This window comes from Rana temporaria, chromosome 1, assembly GCF_905171775.1.
Source record: "Rana temporaria chromosome 1, aRanTem1.1, whole genome shotgun sequence".
NCBI lineage: Eukaryota > Metazoa > Chordata > Amphibia > Anura > Ranidae > Rana > Rana temporaria.
Window position 1 is genome coordinate 5,894,324 of NC_053489.1, and position 21,911 is coordinate 5,916,234.

Sequence of the window (21,911 nt, forward strand, 5' to 3'; positions counted from 1 at the left end):
CTCTCAGCCAGAAGGACCATCCTCACCTCTCCAGCATCCAGGTCACCCTGTACAGGCTAAACCCTCCAGGCATAGGAGCCCACCTTGCAACGCATTACAGGGAAGATTCCTTCAGTACCGCAAGTATCTTTATAGGACATAATAGCAATATCTAGCTATGCTGAACAGACATGGAACTTTGCTTATTATATAGATATAGCTACTCAGTTTGAACTTGCCTGAACTTATACCTGTATTACCTAGGATTATCTATCTATTGATTCGCTATCACTGTTTGCTTCAGAGACTTTGTTTAGAATCTTTACAACGCTCATCATAAATAATAAGGACTCAATTACATATATTAATTTACTCTTATGCTGCCGAATACATGCTTATGAAATAATAAGCTCTTTGATTTTGTTGGTACTCTGTTTGAGGTTGTGATGATATAAACCATTAACTCTTATCAAATACTAGAGTGACTAACTGGTTTACACCTGAGAAACCTCCGCAGCTGAGATCCATTCAATCAAGTCATACATATTAAGGCAGGATTGTTACAGGAGGACAGTGAGCCGGAGGAGAACACAGGGGTTGTGGAGGAGGAGAACAGTGAGTGGAAGGAGAACACGGGGGGCGGAGGAGGAGGACAGTGAGCCAGGGAAAAATACAGGGGGGCAGAGGAGGACATTGAGCTGGAGAAAACACGGGGGGGCGGAGGAGGAGGAGGAGGACAGTGAGCCGGAAGAGAAAGGAGGGGGGTCGAGGAGGAGGACAGTGAGCTGGAGGAGAACATGGGGGGCAAAGGAGGAGGACAGTGAGCCAGAGGAGAACACGGGGGGTGGAGGAGGAGGACAGTGAGCCGGAGGAGAACACGGGGGGTCGAGGAGGAGGACAGTGAGCCGGAGAAGAACAGAGGGGGTGGAGGAGGACAGTGAGCTGGAAGAGAACACAGGGGGGTGGAGGAGGAGGAGAACACGGGGTGAAGGAGGAGGACAGTGAGCCGGAGGAGAACAGGGGGGGTAGAGGAGGAGGACAGTGAGCCGGAGGAGAACACGGGGGGTCGAGGAGGAGGACAGTGAGCCGGAGGAGAACAGAGGGGGTGGAGGAGGACAGTGAGCTGGAAGAGAACACAGGGGGGTGGAGGAGGAGGACAGTAAGCCGGAGGAGAACATGGGGTGAAGGAGGAGGACAGTGAGCCGGAGGAGAACAGGGGGGTGTAGAGGAGGAGGAGGACAGTGAGCCGGAGGAGAACACGGAGGGCGAAGGAGGAGGACAGTGAGCCGGAGGAGAACACAGGGGATGGAGGAGGAGGACAGTGAGCAGGAGAACACATGGGATAGAGGAGGAGGACAGTGAGCTGGAGAACACAGGGGATGGAGGAGGAGGACAGTGAGCTGGAGAACACAGGGGATGGAGGAGGAGGACAGTGAGCTGGAGGAGAACACGGGGGGTGGAGGAGGAGGACAGTGAGCCAGAGGAGAACATGGGGTAAAGGAGGAGGACAGTGAGCCAGAGGGGAACAGAGGGGGTGGAGGAGGACAGTGAGCCGGAGGAGAAAACAGGGCGGCGGAGGCTGACATGGAGGGGGGCCGTAGGAGAACACGGGGGGCGAAGGAGGAGGACAGTGAGCCGGAGGAGAACACGGGGATTGTGGAGGAGGAGAACAGTGAGTGGAAGGAGAACACGGGGGGCGGAGGAGGAGGACAGTGAGCCAAAGGAAAACATGGGGGGCGAAGGAGGAGGACAGTGAGCCAGGGAAAAATACAGGGGGGCAGAGGAGGACATTGAGCTGGAGAACACAGGGGGGCGGAGGAGGACAGTGAGCCAGAGGAGAACACGGGGGTCGAGGAGGAGGACAGTGAGCCGGAAGAGAACAGGGGGGGGTAGAGGAGGAGGACAGTGAGCTGTAGGAGAACATGGGGGAGAAGGAGGAGGACAGTGAGCCGGAGAAGGACACGGGGGGTGGAGGAGGAGGACAGTGAGCCGGAAGAGAACGGAGGGGGGCCGAGGAGGAGGACAGTGAGCTGGAGGAGAACATGGGGGGCGAAGGAGGAGGACAGTGAGCTAGAGGAGAACACGGGGGGTGGAGGAGGAGGACAGTGAGCCGGAGGAGAACACGGGGGGTCAAGGAGGAGGACAGTGAGCCGGAGAAGAACAGAGGGGGTGGAGGAGGACAGTGAGCTGGAAGAGAACACAGGGGGGTGGAGGAGGAGGACAGTAAGCCGGAGGAGAACACGGGGTGAAGGAGGAGGACAGTGAGCTGGAGGAGAACGGGGGGGTAGAGGAGGAGGAGGACAGTGAGCCGGAGGAGAAAACGGGGGGTGGAGGAGGAGGACAGTGAGCCAGAGGAGAACACGGGGGGTCGAGGAGGAGGACAGTGAGCCGGAGGAGAACAGAGGGGGTGGAGGAGGACAGTGAGCTGGAAGAGAACACAGGGGGGTGGAGGAGGAGGACAGTAAGCCGGAGGAGAACATGGGGTGAAGGAGGAGGACAGTGAGCCGGAGGAGAACAGGGGGGTGTAGAGGAGGAGGAGGATAGTGAGCCGGAGGAGAACACGGAGGGCGAAAGAGGAGGACAGTGAGCCAGAGGAGAACACAGAGGCGAAGGAGGAGGACAGTGAGCTGGAGGAGAACACGGGGGGTGGGGGTGGAGGACAGTGAGCCGGAGGAGAACACGGGGGGGGGGGGGTGGACGACAGTGACCCGGGGGAGAACACGAGAGGGGGGGTGTGGAGGACAGTGAGCCGGGGGAGAACACGAGGGGGGCGGAGGAGGAGGACAGTGAGCCGGGGGAGAACACGAGGGGGTGGAGGAGGAGGACAGTGAGCCGGGGGAGAACACAAGGGGGTGGAGGAGGAGGACAGTGAGCCGGGGGAGAACACGAGGGGGTGAAGGAGGAGGACAGTGAGCCAGGGGAGAACACGGGGGGCGGAGGAGGACAGTGAGCCGGGGGAGAACACGAGGGGGTGGAGGAGGAGGACAGTGAGCCGGGGGAGAGCACGAGGGGGTGAAGGAGGAGGACAGTGAGCCGGGGGAGAACACGGGGGGCGGAGGAGGACAGTGAGCCGGGGGAGAACACGAGGGGGTGGAGGAGGAGGACAGTGAGCCGGGGGAGAACACGGGGGGGGTGAAGGAGGAGGACAGTGAGCTGGAGAACACGAGGGGGTGAAGGAGGAGGACAGTGAGCCGGGGGAGAACACGAGGGGGTGAAGGAGGAGGACAGTGAGCCGGGGGAGAACATGAGGGGGTGAAGGAGGAGGACAGTGAGCCGGGGGAGAACACGAGGGGGTGAAGGAGGAGGACAGTGAGCCGGGGGGAGAACACGAGGGGGTGAAGGAGGAGGACAGTGAGCCGGGGGAGAACACGAGGGGGTGAAGGAGGAGGACAGTGAGCCGGGGGAGAACACGAGGGGGTGAAGGAGGAGGACAGTGAGCCGGGGGAGAACACAAGGGGGTGGAGGAGGAGGACAGTGAGCCGGGGGAGAACACGAGGGGGTGAAGGAAGAGGACAGTGAGCCGGGGGAGAACACGAGGGGTGAAGGAGGAGGACAGTGAGCCGGGGGAGAACATGAGGGGGTGAAGGAGGAGGACAGTGAGCCGGGGGAGAACACGAGGGGGTGAAGGAGGAGGACAGTGAGCCGGAGAAGAACACGAGGGGGTGAAGGAGGAGGACAGTGAGCCGGGGGAGAACACGAGGGGGTGAAGGAGGAGGACAGTGAGCCGGGGGAGAACACGAGGGGGTGGAGGAGGAGGACAGTGAGCCGGGGGAGAACACAGGGGGGTGAAGGAGGAGGACAGTGAGTCGGGGGAGAACACGAGGGGGTGGAGGAGGAGGACAGTGAGCCGGGGGAGAACACGAGGGGGTGAAGGAGGAGGACAGTGAGCCGGGGGAGAACACGAGGGGGTGGAGGAGGAGGACAGTGAGCCGGGGGAGAACACGAGGGGGTGAAGGAAGAGGACAGTGAGCCGGGGGAGAACACGAGGGGGTGAAGGAAGAGGACAGTGAGCCGGGGGAGAACACGAGGGGGTGAAGGAGGAGGACAGTGAGCCGGGGGAGAACACGAGGGGGTGGAGGAGGAGGACAGTGAGCCGGGGGAGAACACGAGGGGGTGGAGGAGGACAGGGGACCAGAGGAGCGGCCAAAGAAGGAGCACACAGGGAGCAGCGGGAAATGATCGGTGCGGTGGGAGGGAAAACTATGAACACCGATCTCCCTGTATAGCTTTTTAGCCAACAGCCCCGGGAGGGAGAGAAGGAGAAGCAGCTTTAAACTTCTCCACAACTTTATCCCCGACCTGTCTGGTGTATTCCTTGACCTTCATGATGCTGTTTGTTCACTAAAGTTCTCTAAGTGACATGGATGAGGGAATTTGGGTGTGGAGGAACTTGACTGGCCTGCACGGAGTCCTGACCTCAGCCCGATAGAACACCTTTGGGATAAATTAGAGGCTGCGAGCCGGGCCTTCTCATCCAACATCCTCACAAATGCTCTTCTGGAAGAATGGTCAAACATTTCCATAGACACCCTCCTAAACCTTGTGGACGGCCTTCCCAGAAGAGGTGAAGCTGTTATAGCTGCAAAGGGCGGGGCCAATTCAATATTGAACCCTCCGGACTAAGACTGGGGGGTCATTAAAGTTCATGTGTGTGTAAAGGCCGGCGTCCCAATACTTTTGACAATGTAGTGTATGGCAGAAGAAAATGCTGCAGCCTCCTCCATTCCTCAGAGCAGAGACGGTTTTCTTCGCACCCCCCCCCCCCCCCCCCCGCCCACCTCACGGCACAGAACAGGATGATGAAGAGGGAGGGCAGAGGAAGTGGTGAGCGAAGAGCAGAATATATCGGTTTCTGTGCTGAGGGTCCCGGCAGCCAAACTTTCCGTTCACAGCAAATATATATCTGCTGGAGCCAATCGGATCATCGCTCTGCTGGGGGGGTTCCCCTTCCTCTGGATCAACTGTGGCTATAGAATTGTGTATATGGGATTGTATTATTTTTTTTATTTTATTTTTTTATGGTTGAACCAGATGGACTTGTGTCTTTTTCAGGGCCGCCATCAGAGGGTACAGGCAGTACATCTGTAAGGGGCCCGGATGGCAACCTCCATTTTTTTTCGTAAGGGGTCCGGAGGTCCCCAGGGGCCCGGATGGCAACCCCACTTTTTTATAAAATTTGTATTTCTTTTTTTCTTTTTGTTTTTATTTCTTTTCTTTGTTTTTCTTTTATATATATATATATATATTTATTTATTTATTAAAGGGCCCAGGGGTCCCCCCCTTTTTTTTTAGTTTATTTTTTATAAATGTTTATTTTTGTATATGTTTTTTTTATTTATTTAAGGGACCCAGGGGCCTGGATGCCAACCCCCCTTTTTTATAAAAAACAATTACATTTTTTTTATATATTTTTTTAATTTCTTTTTTCTTTTTTTAAAAATATGTATTTTTATTTTATTAAAGGGCCCAGAGGTCCCCTACTGTACCCATCAATTGCAGACACTGTACCCATCAATTGCAGACACTGTGCCCCATTAATTGCAGACACTGTGCCCATCAATTGCAGACACTGTGCCCATCAATTGCAGACACTGTGCCCCATTAATTGCAGACACTGTGCCCATCAATTGCAGACACTGTACCCATCAATTGCAGACACTGTGCCCATCAATTGCAGACACTGTTCCCATCAATTGCAGACACTGTGCCCATCAATTGCAGACACTGTGCCCATCAATTGCAGACACTGTGCCCATCAATTGCAGACACTGTGCCCATCAATTGCAGACACTGTGCCCATCAATTGCAGACACTGTGCCCATCAATTGCAGACACTGTGCCCATCAATTGCAGACACTGTGCCCATCAATTGCAGACACTGTGCCCATCAATTGAAGACACTGTGCCCATCAATTGCAGACACTGTGCCCATCAAGTGCAGACACTGTGCCCATCAATTGCAGACACTGTGCCCATCAATTGCAGACACTGTGCCCATCAATTGAAGACACTGTGCCCATCAATTGCAGACACTGTGCCCATCAATTGCAGACACTGTGCCCATCAATTGCAGACACTGTGCCCATCAATTGCAGACACTGTGCCCATCAATTGAAGACACTGTGCCCATCAAGTGCAGACACTGTGCCCATCAAGTGCAAACACTGTGCCCATCAATTGAAGACACTGTGCCCATCAATTGCAGACACTGTGCCCATCAATTGCAGACACTGTGCCCATCAATTGCAGACACTGTGCCCATCAATTGCAGACACTGTGCCCATCAATTGCAGACACTGTGCCCATCAATTACAGACACTGTGCCCATCAATTGCAGACACTGTGCCCATCAATTGCAGACACTGTACCCATCAATTGCAGACACTGTGCCCATCAATTGCAGACACTGTGCCCATCAATTGCAGACACTGTGCCCATCAAGTGCAGACACTGTGCCCATCAATTGCAGACACTGTGCCCATCAATTGCAGACACTGTGCCCATCAATTGAAGACACTGTGCCCATCAAGTGCAGACACTGTGCCCATCAAGTGCAAACACTGTGCCCATCAATTGAAGACACTGTGCCCATCAATTGCAGACACTGTGCCCATCAATTGCAGACACTGTGCCCATCAATTGAAGACACTGTGCCCATCAATTGCAGACACTGTGCCCATCAATTGAAGACACTGTGCCCATCAATTGCAGACACTGTGCCCATCAATTGCAGACACTGTACCCATCAATTGCAGACACTGGCCCAGATTCAAGAAGCAATTGCGCCTGTGTAACCATAGGTTACACAGCGCAATTGCTTACTTGCTCCGGCGTAGCGAATGCTCCTGATTCAGGAACCTCGCTACGCCGACTGCAGCCTAAAATCTGCGTGGCATAAGGCTCTTATGCCACGCAGATTTTAGGCTGCATTCTTGCGTTGGTCGCTAGGGGGCGCTCCCATTGTGATCTGTGTATAGTTTACCCGGACATGCGTACCGACTGCTTCTCCAGCTTCTCTGTTCCAGGCAGGGCCGCCATCAGGGGGGTACAGGCAGTACACCTGTAAGGGGCCCGGAGGTCCCCAGGGGCCCGGATGGCAGCCCCCTTTAAAAAAATATATATATATATATATTTTTTTTAGGGGTCCGGAGGTCCCCAGGGGCCCGGAGGCCCACAGGGCCCAATATGGCAACTCCCCTTTTTTTTATTTATTTTTAATGTGTATATATATTTATTATTATAATCGACGGAAAATTCGACGGTGGCCCGACGTCCATACTTAACATTGCGTACGCCTCTATAGCAGGGGTAACTTTACGCCGGAAAAAGGCTTACGTAAACGACGTAAAAAAAAAAATGCGCCGGGCGCAACGTACGTTTCTGAATCGGCGTATCTAGGTAATTTGCATAATCTACGCGGAAATCTACGGAAGCGCCGCCTATCGGCCAGCGTAAAAAATTGCACACAATTATACGCCGGCGTATGCAAGTTACGTCGGAAGCCTATTTTTTAAGCGTATCTGCCTTTGAGAATTGGCGTAAGGATACGATGGCGCAGTTTTTAAATTCTGGAGATACGCCGCCCAAATCCGGGCCATAGTAAACAAGTTGTAGTGGCCCTAAACTTCCACTAGATGTCAGAATACTACTGATGTAATTCTATACAATACAGAAACACACTCGCCGGCACTGGAGGATTTCACACTCATCTGACCCTGCGCTGCGCATGCCCGCGTGTCACTTAATTTCCTGGAAATTGTCCCCTCTGCCGACACCGAGCGCCCACTCATCACAGGAAACCACGTCTCATATATTCATCCTCATCATATATGTAACATTTTATTTTACTTAGAAAAACATAAAAAAAATAACTGTTGTCTGTACAGAGGAGCTTACACTCTAATGTCCCCTCCCCCCACACAGTCACATCAGTCTCTGTACAGAGGAGCTTACACTCTAATGTCCCCTCCCCCCACACAGTCACATCAGTCTCTGTACAGAGGAGCTTACACTCTAATGTCCCCTCCCCCCCACATCACATCAGTCTCTGTACAGAGGAGCTTACACTCTAATGTCCCCTCCCCCCACACAGTCACATCAGTCTCTGTACAGAGGAGCTTACACTCTAATGTCCCCTCCCCCCCCACATCACATCAGTCTCTGTACAGAGGAGCTTACACTCTAATGTCCCCTCCCCCCACATCACATCAGTCTCTGTACAGAGGAGCTTACACTCTAATGTCCCCTCCCCCCACACATCACATCAGTCTCTGTACAGAGGAGCTTACACTCTAATGTCCCCTCCCCCCACAGTCACATCAGTCTCTGTACAGAGGAGCTTACACTCTAATGTCCCCCTCCCCCCACATCACATCAGTCTCTGTACAGAGGAGCTTACACTCTAATGTCCCCTCCCCCCCCCACAGTCACATCAGTCTCTGTACAGAGGAGCTTACACTCTAATGTCCCCTCCCCCCACAGTCACATCAGTCTCTGTACAGAGGAGCTTACACTCTAATGTCCCCTCCCCCCCACACAGTCACATCAGTCTCTGTACAGAGGAGCTTACACTCTAATGTCCCCTCCCCCCACATCACATCAGTCTCTGTACAGAGGAGCTTACACTCTAATGTCCCCTCCCCCCCACATCACATCAGTCTCTGTACAGAGGAGCTTACACTCTAATGTCCCCCTCCCCCCACATCACATCAGTCTCTGTACAGAGGAGCTTACACTCTAATGTCCCCTCCCCCCCCCACAGTCACATCAGTCTCTGTACAGAGGAGCTTACACTCTAATGTCCCCTCCCCCCCCCACATCACATCAGTCTCTGTACAGAGGAGCTTACACTCTAATGTCCCCTCCCCCCACAGTCACATCAGTCTCTGTACAGAGGAGCTTACACTCTAATGTCCCCTCCCCCCCCCACATCACATCAGTCTCTGTACAGAGGAGCGTACACTCTAATGTCCTCTCCCCTCACATCACATCAGTCTCTGTACAGAGGAGCTTACACTCTAATGTCCCCTCCCCCCCACACAGTCACATCAGTCTCTGTACAGAGGAGCTTACACTCTAATGTCCCCTCCCCCCCCCCCACAGTCACATCAGTCTCTGTACAGAGGAGCTTACACTCTAATGTCCCCTCCCCCCCCACATCACATCAGTCTCTGTACAGAGGAGCTTACACTCTAATGTCCCCTCCCCCCCACACAGTCACATCAGTCTCTGTACAGAGGAGCTTACACTCTAATGTCCCCTCCCCCCCACATCACATCAGTCTCTGTACAGAGGAGCTTACACTCTAATGTCCCCTCCCCCCACACCGTCACATCAGTCTCTGTACAGAGGAGCTTACACTCTAATGTCCCCTCCCCCCCACATCACATCAGTCTCTGTACAGAGGAGCTTACACTCTAATGTCCCCTCCCCCACAGTCACATCAGTCTCTGTACAGAGGAGCTTACACTCTAATGTCCCCTCCCCCCACACAGTCACATCAGTCTCTGTACAGAGGAGCTTACACTCTAATGTCCCCTCCCCCCACATCACATCAGTCTCTGTACAGAGGAGCTTACACTCTAAAGTCCCCTCCCCCCCCACAGTCACATCAGTCTCTGTACAGAGGAGCTTACACTCTAATGTCCCCTCCCCCCCACAGTCACATCAGTCTCTGTACAGAGGAGCTTACACTCTAATGTCCCCTCCCCCCACAGTCACATCAGTCTCTGTACAGAGGAGCTTACACTCCAATGTCCCCTCCCCCCACAGTCACATCAGTCTCTGTACAGAGGAGCTTACACTCTAATGTCCCCTCCCCCCACAGTCACATCAGTCTCTGTACAGAGGAGCTTACACTCTAATGTCCTCTCCCCCCCACAGTCACATCAGTCTCTGTACAGAGGAGCTTACACTCTAATGTCCCCTCCCCCCCACATCACATCAGTCTCTGTACAGAGGAGCTTACACTCTAATGTCCCCTCCCCCCCACATCACATCAGTCTCTGTACAGAGGAGCTTACACTCTAATGTCCCCTCCCCCCCCACAGTCACATCAGTCTCTGTACAGAGGAGCTTACACTCTAATGTCCCCTCCCCCCACAGTCACATCAGTGTCTGTACAGAGGAGCTTACACTCTAATGTCCCCTCCCCCCCACACAGTCACATCAGTCTCTGTACAGAGGAGCTTACACTCTAATGTCCCCTCCCCCCCACAGTCACATCAGTCTCTGTACAGAGGAGCTTACACTCTAATGTCCCCCCCCCCCACAGTCACATCAGTCTCTGTACAGAGGAGCTTACACTCTAATGTCCCCTCCCCCCCCACATCACATCAGTCTCTGTACAGAGGAGCTTACACTCTAATGTCCCCTCCCCCCCACACAGTCACATCAGTCTCTGTACAGAGGAGCTTACACTCTAATGTCCCCTCCCCCCCCACATCACATCAGTCTCTGTACAGAGGAGCTTACACTCTAATGTCCCCTCCCCCACAGTCACATCAGTCTCTGTACAGAGGAGCTTACACTCTAATGTCCCCTCCCCCCACAGTCACATCAGTCTCTGTACAGAGGAGCTTACACTCTAATGTCCCCTCCCCCCCACATCACATCAGTCTCTGTACAGAGGAGCTTACACTCTAATGTCCCCTCCCCCCACATCACATCAGTCTCTGTACAGAGGAGCTTACACTCTAATGTCCCCTCCCCCCACACAGTCACATCAGTCTCTGTACAGAGGAGCTTACACTCTAATGTCCCCTCCCCCCCACATCACATCAGTCTCTGTACAGAGGAGCTTACACTCTAATGTCCCCTCCCCCCCACATCACATCAGTCTCTGTACAGAGGAGCTTACACTCTAATGTCCCCTCCCCCCACACATCACATCAGTCTCTGTACAGAGGAGCTTACACTCTAATGTCCCCTCCCCCCCACATCACATCAGTCTCTGTACAGAGGAGCTTACACTCTAATGTCCCCTCCCCTCACACATCACATCAGTCTCTGTACAGAGGAGCGTACACTCTAATGTCCTCTCCCCTCACATCACATCAGTCTCTGTACAGAGGAGCTTACACTCTAATGTCCCCTCCCCCCACATCACATCAGTCTCTGTACAGAGGAGCTTACACTCTAATGTCCCCCTCCCCCCACATCACATCAGTCTCTGTACAGAGGAGCTTACACTCTAATGTCCCCTCCCCCCCCACATCACATCAGTCTCTGTACAGAGGAGCTTACACTCTAATGTCCCCTCCCCCCACATCACATCAGTCTCTGTACAGAGGAGCTTACACTCTAAAGTCCCCTCCCCCACAGTCACACACTATTATTATCATATGTTTATATAGCTCTGACATATACCGTGGTGCACACACTGCTTTGCGATCCCAGCACTGAACTGATCCCCTATGGAAGGTCAGTAGACATTTACAAAAACACACTGGCCCGGATTCAGAGAGCAATTGCGCCTGCGTAACCATAGTTACACAGCGCAATTGCTTACTTGCCCCGGCGTTACGAATGCTCCTGATTCAGGAACATCGTAACGCCGACTGCAGCCTAAAATCTGCGTGGCATAAGGCTCTTATGCCCGCATATCTTAGGCTGCATTCTTGCGATGGCCGCTAGGGGGCGTTCCCATTGTGCTCAGTGTATAGTATGCAAATTGCATACTAACGCCGATTCACAACGTTGCGCGAGCCCTGCGTACGCAAGTTACATCGTTTCCATACGGCGTGTTTAGCGTAAGGCTGCCCCTTCTAATAGTAGGGGCAGCCAATGCTAAAGAATACCCGTCGTTCCCGCGTCGCGAAATTTGAATTTCACGTCGTTTGCGTAAGTGATTCGTGCATGGCGCTGGACGCCATTCACGTTCACTTTGAAGCAAATGACGTCCTTGCGACGTCATTTGCCGCAATGCAAAGTTTCCCGACGGCGCATGCGCTTTACGATCGGCGCGGGAACGCGCCTAATTTAAATGATTCCGGCCCCCTGGGGGGGATCATTTAAATTGCGCGCGCTTACGCCGGGCAATTTTGCCGGCGCGCCCTCGCAATTTACGGAGCTACTGCTCCGTGAATCGAGGGCAGCGGCACAAATTTGCGGGGGGCGCAGGGCAAAATCGTTGCCCTGTGCCTCCGTAATTTATGCGCAAATCTACCTGAGTCTGGGCCAATGAAATCTGCACATACATTTGTTCTGTACGAATGCTATAAGGCTATTCCCATTCCGGGTCGAATGTTCTTCATAGAGTGAATTGGGACAATATTGCATTAAGGCCACTAGATGGAGCTGGCCACCCGTGTGAAGGAAATAGAGAATCCGTACGGTACAGTAGATGTAAGAAGACGGAATGGAGGAAGAAGGAGAACGGATGATTTGATTCCGTCTCCGATTGTCACCCCGTGTGGTACTTATGGAGCGATGCTGAGCGAGGGGGGGGAGGGGGCGCCACGCTACTGACAGGAGCATGAAGAGAGCAAATTGTGCCGCGCGGGGACACGTGCTGAGACTCGTCTACAAGGATTAATTGATGGCGGGTCTCGGCGCTCTCTTTCATCCGAGGATAATTATCGCCTCTTAACATCAAAACCCTCCCCCCAGGAGAACATGACAGCGAATGAGAGCGCAATACTGATATGTAGGGGGTCATTCACAGACCACGGACCAATCACAGACCTTATACCTGACCTCCAGTGCCTCTTCAGTTCCTTACAGGTTCCTCTCCTCTACTGAAATGGCTTACTCTGATTTCACCACGCACGTGGGTTGAGGTCAGGACTCTGTGCAGGCCAGACAAGTTCCTCCCCCCCCAAACTCGCTCATCCATGGCCCAGATTCTCAAAGGGCTTACGACGGCGCAACGCCATGTGCGCCGTCGTAAGTCCTAATCTGGCCCGGCGTATCTATGCGACTGATTCTTAGAATCAGTTACGCATAGATATCCATTACATCCGACAGGCGTAAGTCTCTTACGCCGTCGGATCTTAAATGCAATTTTTTTTTTTCGCCGCTAGGTGTCGCCTCCGTCGTTTTCCCCGAGTATGCAAATTAGCAAAATACGCGAATTCCCGAACGTACGCGCGGTCGACGCAGTGAAGTTACGACGTTTACGTTATATTTGCGACGCGTAAAGTTGCCCCTGCTATATGAGGGGCAATCAATGTTAAGTATGGCCGTCATTCCCGCGGCGAAATGTAAAAATGTACGTCGTTTGCGTAAGTCGTCCGTGAATGGAGCTGGACGCCATTTACGTTCACGTCGAAAACCAATGACGTCCTTGCGACGTCATTTAGCGCAATGCACGTTGGGAAATTTTGGGAACGGTGAATGCGCAGTACGTTTGCCGCGGGAACGCGCCTAATTTAAATGATCTACGCCCCCTACCCGGATCATTTGAATTAGGCGGGCTTGCGCCGGGGGATTTACGCTACGCCGCCGCAACTTTACAGGCAAGTGCTTTGTGAATTAAGCACTTGCCCGTAAAACTTGTGGCGGCGTAACGTAAATGAGATACGTTACGCCGCCGCAGAGATGCAGCGATCTACGAGAATCTGCCCCAAGGTCTTTTTGGACCTCGCTTTGTGCTCTGGTGCGCAGTCATGTTGGAACAGGAAGGGGCCGTCCCCAAACTCCTCCCACAATGTTAGGAGCATGAAATTGTCCAAAATGTCTTGGTACGCTGACGCCTTCCCTTCACTGGAACTAAGGGGCCAAGCCCAACCCCTGAAAAACAACCCCACATCATAATCCCCCCTCCCCCACACCATAATCCCCCCCTCTCCCACACCATAACCCCCCACACACCATAATCCCCTCCCCCCACACCATAATCGTCCTCCACCAAATGATTTGGACCAGTGCACCAAGCAAGGTCCATAAAGTCATGGATGAGCGAGTTTGGGGTGGAGGAACTTGACTGGCCTGCACAGAGTCCTGACCTCAACCCGACAGAACATCTTTGAGATGAATTACAGACTGCGAGCCAGGCCTTCTCGTCCAACATCAGTGCCTGACCTCACAAATGCTCTTCTGGAAGAATGGTCAAACATTCCCATAGACACCCTCCTAAACCTTGTGGACGGCCTTCCCTGAAGAGTTGGAAAGGGCGGGGCCAACTCAATATTGAACCCGACGGACTAAGACTGGGATGCCATTAAAGTTCATGTGTGTGTAAAGGCCGGCGTCCCAATACTTTTGGTAATATAGTGTATATTGTACCTTCACATCAGTCCCTGCCCTCAGGGAGCTTACACTCGAAGGTCCACAACTCACATTCATACTTACAGATATTAAGGACAATGTAGAGAGGAGCCAATTAACCTCCCAGCATGTCAAATACCCCCTTAAATGACCCCTTTTTGGAAAGTAGACAGTCCAAGGTATTTAGTAGGAGGCACGGTGAGGGGTTTTTTTTTTTTTTTAGTTATAGTTGTAGCGGCCCGGTCTTCCCCGGCGTCCTCTTCCCTCTTCTCTTCCGATGTTGACTCGACGAGCTGTCCCGCTGTAATGCCGTTGCAAAAAACGGAAAAAACGGCGTGGGGGTCCCCCCAAAATCCATACCAGACCCATATCGGAGCACGCAGCCCGGTCGGTCAGGAAAGGGGGTGGGGACGAGCAAGTGGCCCCCCTCCTGAACAGTACCAGGCCGCATGCCTTCAACATGGGGGGGTAGGTGTTTTGGAGCAGGGGGGCGCCCTTCCTGACAACCCTGGCCGTTGGTTGTCCGGGTCGGCGAGCGGGGGGCTTATTGGAATCCGGGAGCCCCCTTTAATAAGGGGGCCCCCAGATCCTGGGCCCCCAACCCTATGTGAATGAGTATGGGGTACATCGTAGCCCTACCCCTACCCATTCACCTGGGGGGAAAAGTGTCAAGAACAAAAACACACTACACAGGTTTCTAAAGTAATTTATTAGGCAGCTCCGGGGGTCTTCTTCCGACTTCTCCACTCTCTCCGGCGCCTTCTCCGCGCTCTCCGGTGCCTTCCCCACTCTCTCCGGTGCCTTCTCCGCGCTCTCCGGTGCCTTCTCCGCGCTCTCCGGTGCCTTCCCCACTCTCTCCGGTGCCTTCTCCGCGCTCTCCGGTGCCTTCTCCGCGCTCTCCGGTGCCTTCTCCGCGCTCTCTGGTGCCTTCCCCACTCTCTCCGGTGCCTTCCCCACTCTCTCCGGTGCCTTCTCTGCGCTCTCCGGTGCCTTCTCCGCGCTCTCCGGTGCCTTCTCCGCGCTCTCCGGTGCCTTCCCCACTCTCTCCGGTGCCTTCCCCACTCTCTCCGGTGCCTTCCCCACTCTCTCCGGTGCCTTCTCCGCGCTCTCCGGTGCCTTCTCCGCGCTCTCCGGTGCCTTCTCCGCGCTCTCTGGTGCCTTCCCCACTCTCTCCGGTGCCTTCTCTGCGCTCTCCGGTGCCTTCTCCGCGCTCTCCGGTGCCTTCTCCGCGCTCTCCGGTGCCTTCCCCACTCTCTCCGGTGCCTTCTCCGCGCTCTCCGGTGCCTTCTCCGCGCTCTCCGGTGCCTTCTCCGCGCTCTCCGGTGCCTTCCCCACTCTCTCCGGTGCCTTCTCTGCGCTCTCCGGTGCCTTCTCCGCGCTCTCCGGTGCCTTCCCCACTCTCTCCGGTGCCTTCCCCACTCTCTCCGGTGCCTTCCCCACTCTCTACGGTGGCTTCTCCGCGCTCTCCGGTGCCTTCCCCGCGCTCTCCGGTGCCTTCTCCGCGCTCTCCGGTGCCTTTCCCACTCTCTCCGGTGCCTTCCCCACTCTCTCCGGTGCCTTCTCCGCGCTCTCCGGTGCCTTCTCCGCGCTCTCCGGTGCCTTCTCCGCGCTCTCCGGTGCCTTCTCCGCGCTCTCCGGTGCCTTCCCCACTCTCTCCGGTGCCTTCTCCGCGCTCTCCGGTGCCTTCTCCGCGCTCTCCGGTGCCTTCTCCGCGCTCTCTGGTGCCTTCCCCACTCTCTCCGGTGCCTTCCCCACTCTCTCCGGTGCCTTCTCTGCGCTCTCCGGTGCCTTCTCCGCGCTCTCCGGTGCCTTCTCCGCGCTCTCCGGTGCCTTCCCCACTCTCTCCGGTGCCTTCTCCGCGCTCTCCGGTGCCTTCTCCGCGCTCTCCGGTGCCTTCTCCGCGCTCTCTGGTGCCTTCCCCACTCTCTCCGGTGCCTTCCCCACTCTCTCCGGTGCCTTCTCTGCGCTCTCCGGTGCCTTCTCCGCGCTCTCCGGTGCCTTCCCCACTCTCTCCGGTGCCTTCCCCACTCTCTCCGGTGCCTTCCCCACTCTCTACGGTGCCTTCTCCGCGCTCTCCGGTGCCTTCCCCGCGCTCTCCGGTGCCTTCTCCGCGCTCTCCGGTGCCTTCCCCACTCTCTCCGGTGCCTTCCCCACTCTCTCCGGTGCCTTCCCCACTCTCCGGTGCCTTCTCCGCGCTCTCCGGTGCCTTCTCCGGTGCCTTCCCCACTCTCTCCGCTGCCTTCTCCGCGCTCTCTGGTTCTTCTCCCGCACTCCGGTGCCTTCTTTGCGCTCTCTGGTTCTTCTCCCGCACTCCGGTGCCTTCTCTGCGCTCTCTGGTTCTTCTCCCGCTCTCCGGTGCCTTCTCCGCGCTCTCTGGTTCTTCTCCCGCTCTCCGATGCCTTCTCTGCGCTCTCTGGTTCTTCTCCCGCTCTCCGGTGCCTTCTCCGCGCTCTCTGGTTCTTCTCCCGCTCTCCGATGCCTTCTCTGCGCTCTCTGGTTCTTCTCCCGCTCTCCGGTGCCTTCTCTGCGCTCTCTGGTTCTTCTCCCGCTCTCCGGTGCCTTCTCTGCGCTCTCTGGTTCTTCTCCCGCTCTCCGGTGCCTTCTCTGCGCTCTCTGGTTCTTCTCCCGCTCTCCGGTGCCTTCTCCGTGCTCTCTGGTTCTTCTCCCGCTCTCCGATGCCTTCTCTGCGCTCTCTGGTTCTTCTCCCGCTCTCCGGTGCCTTCTCTGCGCTCTCTGGTTCTTCTCCCGCTCTCCGGTGCCTTCTCTGCGCTCTCTGGTTCTTCTCCCGCTCTCCGGTGCCTTCTCCGTGCTCTCTGGTTCTTCTCCCCCTCTCCGATGCCTTCTCTGCGCTCTCTGGTTCTTCTCCCGCTCTCCGGTGCCTTCTCTGCGCTCTCTGGTTCTTCTCCCGCTCTCCGGTGCCTTCTCTGCGCTCTCTGGTTCTTCTCCCGCTCTCCGGTGCCTTCTCTGCGCTCTCTGGTTCTTCTCCCGCTCTCCGGTGCCTTCTCCGTGCTCTCTGGTTCTTCTCCCGCTCTCCGGTGCCTTCTCCGCGCTCTCTGGTTCTTCTCCCGCTCTCCGGTGCCTTCTCTGCGCTCTCTGGTTCTTCTCCCGCTCTCCGGTGCCTTCTCTGCGCTCTCTGGTTCTTCTCCCGCTCTCCGGTGCCTTCTCTGCGCTCTCTGGTTCTTCTCCCGCTCTCCGGTGCCTTCTCTGCGCTCTCTGGTTCTTCTCCCGCTCTCCGGTGCCTTCTCTGCGCTCTCTGGTTCTTCTCCCGCTCTCCGGTGCCTTCTCTGCGCTCTCTGGTTCTTCTCCCGCTCTCCGGTGCCTTCTCCGTGCTCTCTGGTTCTTCTCCCCCTCTCCGATGCCTTCTCTGCGCTCTCTGGTTCTTCTCCCGCTCTCCGGTGCCTTCTCTGCGCTCTCTGGTTCTTCTCCCGCTCTCCGGTGCCTTCTCTGCGCTCTCTGGTTCTTCTCCCGCTCTCCGGTGCCTTCTCTGCGCTCTCTGGTTCTTCTCCCGCTCTCCGGTGCCTTCTCTGCGCTCTCTGGTTCTTCTCCCGCTCTCCGGTGCCTTCTCTGCGCTCTCTGGTTCTTCTCCCGCTCTCCGGTGCCTTCTCTGCGCTCTCTGGTTCTTCTCCCGCTCTCCGGTGCCTTCTCCGTGCTCTCTGGTTCTTCTCCCGCTCTCCGGTGCCTTCTCCGCGCTCTCTGGTTCTTCTCCCGCTCTCCGGTGCCTTCTCCGTGCTCTCTGGTTCTTCTCCCGCTCTCCGTTGCCTTCATTTTTATTTAAAATTCGGCATGAAGTCTTCCCTCCTGGAGGGGACTTCAAGTCGCATTGTAAGTCGCCCCAAGTCGCGCTGTGATTCATACTCAAGTTGTGTCCAAGTTGCCTCCCAAAGTCGCTCTGGAAGTCGGGTTGCCCTTGTGTGAATGGGCTCTAAATGTAAAGTAAAAGATACATTGTATGATGGAGGAGTAAGGCTGCATTCACATCTAGACGGACGAAATCGCGGCGTTTTGTCGCCGCAAATCGCGGTAAAAATAGCGGCGTTTTGTACCGCGATTTGCGGCGACAAAACGCGGGTATTGTCCGCCTAGATGTGCCCCAAGATGACCCCCTCTATGGAGATGATTGCCATCTCCTAGCCGAACGCTCGAAGACGCCTGAAAAAAAGGTCCGGGACCTTTTTTCACGCCGCAGGCGACAGGCGTCCGGCGTTCGGCGTGGAGATGTGAACCATCTCCATAGAGGGACATGTATTTCCAGCCCTCTGGCGGCAGAGGCGTAGCGCTACAGGCGTAAAAACGCCTAGATGTGAATGGGGTCTAAATGTAAAGTAAAAGATACATTGTATGATGGAGGAGTAAATGTAAAGTAAAAGATACTGGGCCAGATTCATGAAGCACTTACACCGTTTTTTTGGTAGATGCACGGCGTAAGTGCAGATTTGCGCCGGCGGATCGCTGCGTCTTACCCAGAGAACCAGATTACGCCTCCAAATAGACTTCATCGCCTCGGTGTAACCTTTCCACGCCGGCGCGGCGTTGGCACAGATTTACGCTGGTCGGATCTGGCGCGGCCATGGTTTTTGTGTTTTAAATATGCAAATGAGTTTTTTGGGCCGATTCATCAACTTAAGCTTGACCGGCGCAGGCTACTCCCGGTGAGCGGAGCTGAAATTTCCGGTGCAAAGTTACACCTCATAAAAGCAGGGGTAACTTTGCACCAAACTTGCAGAGGTCAGCTGGAGAGCAGCTAGAGCAGCAGCGTTACAAACGACCTGAGCAACAACACTTGCTGGACAACACATACCGGCCCAGATTCAGGTAGATCCGCGCAATATTTGCGTGGGCAAAGAGCAAAGATTTTTCTCTGCGCCCACGCAAATATTTTGATTTGCCCGCGATTCACGGAGCAGTAGCTCCGTAAATTGCGCGGGCGCTATGCTAATTAGCCCTGCGTAAGGGCGCCTAATGTAAATGATCCCGCCGGGGGCGGGAATCATTTAAATTAGGCGCGCTCCCGCGCCGAGCGAACAGCGCATGCTCCGTCGGGAAACTTTCCCGACGTGCATTGCGGCAAATGACGTCGCAAGGACGTCATTTGCTTCTAAGTGAACGTGAATGGCGTCCAGCGCCATTCACGAATCACTTACGTAAACGACGTGAAATTTAAATTTCACGAGCGGGAAGGGCGGCTATACTTTAGCATTGGCTGCCCCTGCTATAGCAGGAGCAACCTTGCGCTAAAGTCGCCGTACGGAAACTCTGTACCTTGCGTGCGCAGGGCCCGCGCAACTTTTGTGAATCGGTGGTAGTATGCAATTTGCATACTATACGCCGATCACAATGGCCGCGCCCCCTAGCGGACAACGCAAGAATGCAGCCTGGGATGTGAAGGCATAAGGAGGCTTATGTCTGTCATATCCTAGGCTGCAGTCCACGTAGCGATGTTCCTGAATCAGGGGCATTCGCTACGTGGGAGCAAAACAGCTATTGCGCCGCGCAACCTATGGTTGCGCGGGCGCAATAGCTTCTTGAATCTGGGCCAGCGTGTTTCCCCGAAAATAAGCCCGGGTCTTATATTAATTATGCCAACAAAAGACACAGTAGGGCTTATTTTCAGGGTAGGTCTTACCATGTAATGTGCTGTCTTTTCTCCCCCTCTCCCTCCCTGCCTGACAGGAATCCCCAGTGTGAACTGAGTTAAAATGCTTGTACAATCCTATAATCCACTCTATTACAGGAGTATATAATGTACAATGTGTGTGTTTCTGTAATATAATTGTGCCAAATACATTTGTTATATCGCCGCTCTGCACTTCTGTTACCCGCCGGAGCTCTCTTGCCCGCAATTATATTACAGAAACACACACATTGTACATTATATAACACTGTAATATAGTGGATTATAGGATTTTACAAGCATTTTTAACTAGGGCTTATTTTCGGGGTAGGGCTTATATTGCAGCCCTCCTGGGGAAAAAATGCTAGGTCTTATTTTCAGGGTAGGTCTTATTTTTGGGGAAACAGGGTAGAGGCGGTCCCCATGTTGGGAGAGGCCCTCAATAATTACAGCCCTCTCCTCTGGGCTGAAATCGGTCATCCACCCACCTGAGGATTCCTCATCAGCCATAACTGCCCCACCACAATGCAAACGACCTAGCTTAGAAAAAAAAAAGCTTCAGTACATTTGCACCTGCAGGGCAGAAGTCTGGGCTGATTCATGGACTGGGCTTTGGTAGTGGGTCGGCGTAGCTCAGGGATCACGCCAGGGCGCAGTTCTGAGCATGTGCAGATTGGGGCATTTACCCCTGGATGTCACTGAGCATGTGCGGTCTAAGATGCGCCACGGTCGGCACTTCATTAGCATAGGGTGACTCCCAGTTGGCCTTACCCCGCCTTACGCCGTCTAAAATCCGCCCCGCTGGGGCATCGTAGACAAAAAAAGTTTCTTGAATCACCTAACTGCCTCTCCGCGCTGGACCGGTGTAGTCTAAAAATGATGCACCACGCCGGTGCAAATCTGCACCATTGTTCATGAATCTGGCCCTGTATCTTTTACTTTACATTTACTCCTCCGTCATACAACGGGCCAGATTCATGAACAATGGTGCAGATTTGCACCGGCGTGGTGCATCATTTTTAGACTACACCGGTCCAGCGCGGAGAGGCAGTTAGGTGATTCAAGAAACTTTTTTTGTCTACGATGCCCCAGCGGGGCGGATTTTAGACGGCGTAAGGCGGGGTAAGGCCAACTGGGAGTCACCCTATGCTAATGAAGTGCCGACCGTGGCGCATCTTAGACCGCACATGCTCAGTGACATCCAGGGGTAAATGCCCCAATCTGCACATGCTCAGAACTGCGCCCTGGCGTGATCCCTGAGCTACGCCGACCCACTACCAAAGCCCAGTCCATGAATCAGCCCAGACTTCTGCCCTGCAGGTGCAAATGTACTGAAGCTTTTTTTTTTCTAAGCTAGGTCGTTTGCATTGTGGTGGGGCAGTTATGGCTGATGAGGAATCCTCAGGTGGGTGGATGACCGATTTCAGCCCAGAGGAGAGGGCTGTAATTATTGAGGGCCTCTCCCAACATGGGGACCGCCTCTACCCTGTTTCCCCAAAAATAAGACCTACCCTGAAAATAAGACCTAGCATTTTTTCCCCAGGAGGGCTGCAATATAAGCCCTACCCCGAAAATAAGCCCTAGTTAAAAATGCTTGTAAAATCCTATAATCCACTATATTACAGTGTTATATAATGTACAATGTGTGTGTTTCTGTAATATAATTGCGGGCAAGAGAGCTCCGGCGGGTAACAGAAGTGCAGAGCGGCGATATAACAAATGTATTTGGCACAATTATATTACAGAAACACACACATTGTACATTATATACTCCTGTAATAGAGTGGATTATAGGATTGTACAAGCATTTTAACTCAGTTCACACTGGGGATTCCTGACAGGCAGGGAGGGAGAGGGGGAGAAAAGACAGCACATTACATGGTAAGACCTACCCTGAAAATAAGCCCTACTGTGTCTTTTGTTGGCATAATTAATATAAGACCCGGGCTTATTTTCGGGGAAACACGCTGGCCCAGATTCAAGAAGCTATTGCGCCCGCGCAACCATAGGTTGCGCGGCGCAATAGCTGTTTTGCTCCCACGTAGCGAATGCCCCTGATTCAGGAACATCGCTACGCGGACTGCAGCCTAGGATATGACAGACATAAGCCTCC